This window comes from Arachis duranensis, chromosome 7, assembly GCF_000817695.3.
Source record: "Arachis duranensis cultivar V14167 chromosome 7, aradu.V14167.gnm2.J7QH, whole genome shotgun sequence".
NCBI lineage: Eukaryota > Viridiplantae > Streptophyta > Magnoliopsida > Fabales > Fabaceae > Arachis > Arachis duranensis.
Genome location: NC_029778.3, coordinates 54,526,244 through 54,526,811, shown reverse-complemented (window position 1 = coordinate 54,526,811; position 568 = coordinate 54,526,244). Strand labels below are relative to the sequence as shown.

The following is a 568-nucleotide window of genomic DNA, read 5'->3' as shown; positions in this document are numbered from 1 at the left end:
TGAGTCAACATTTTGTTCTGAGCCAATATGGCATTCAGAGCATCAATTTCAAGAACTCCTTTCCTCTGAGGCGTCCCATTATTCACGGAATTCCTCTCAGAAGTGTACATGAACTGGTTATTTGCAACCATGTCAATAAGTTCTTGAGCTTCTGCAGGCGTTTTCTTTAGGTGAATGGATCCACCTGCAAAATAGTCCAATGACATCTTGGAGAACTCAGATAGACCATAATAGAATATATCCAGAATGGTCCACTCTGAAAGCATGTCGAAGGACACCTTTTGGTCATCTGCTTGTATCTTTCCCAAGCTTCATAGAGGTATTCACCATCTTTTTGTTTGAAAGTTTGAACATCCACTCTAAGCTTGCTCAGCTTTTTAGGAGGAAAGAACTTAGCCAAGAAGGCCGCGACCAGCTTATCCCAGGAGTCCAGACTATCTTTAGGTTGTGAATCCAACCATATTCTAGCTCTGTCTCTTACAGCAAAGGGGAAAAGCATGAGCCTGTAGACTTCAGGATCTACTCCATTAGTCTTAACAGTCTCACAGATATGCAAAAACTCAGTTAA

The 568-nt window shown here is 41.5% G+C and overlaps 1 non-coding gene across 1 annotated transcript; it reads left to right on the top strand.

Moving 5' to 3' along the window:
* Positions 1 to 260: 260 nt before the first annotated feature.
* On the top strand, positions 261 to 367 carry LOC127741036 (small nucleolar RNA R71). Its single transcript, XR_008001888.1, has one exon. It is a non-coding gene; the product is annotated as a small nucleolar RNA R71 (small nucleolar RNA).
* The last annotated feature ends 201 nt before the right edge of the window (positions 368 to 568 follow it).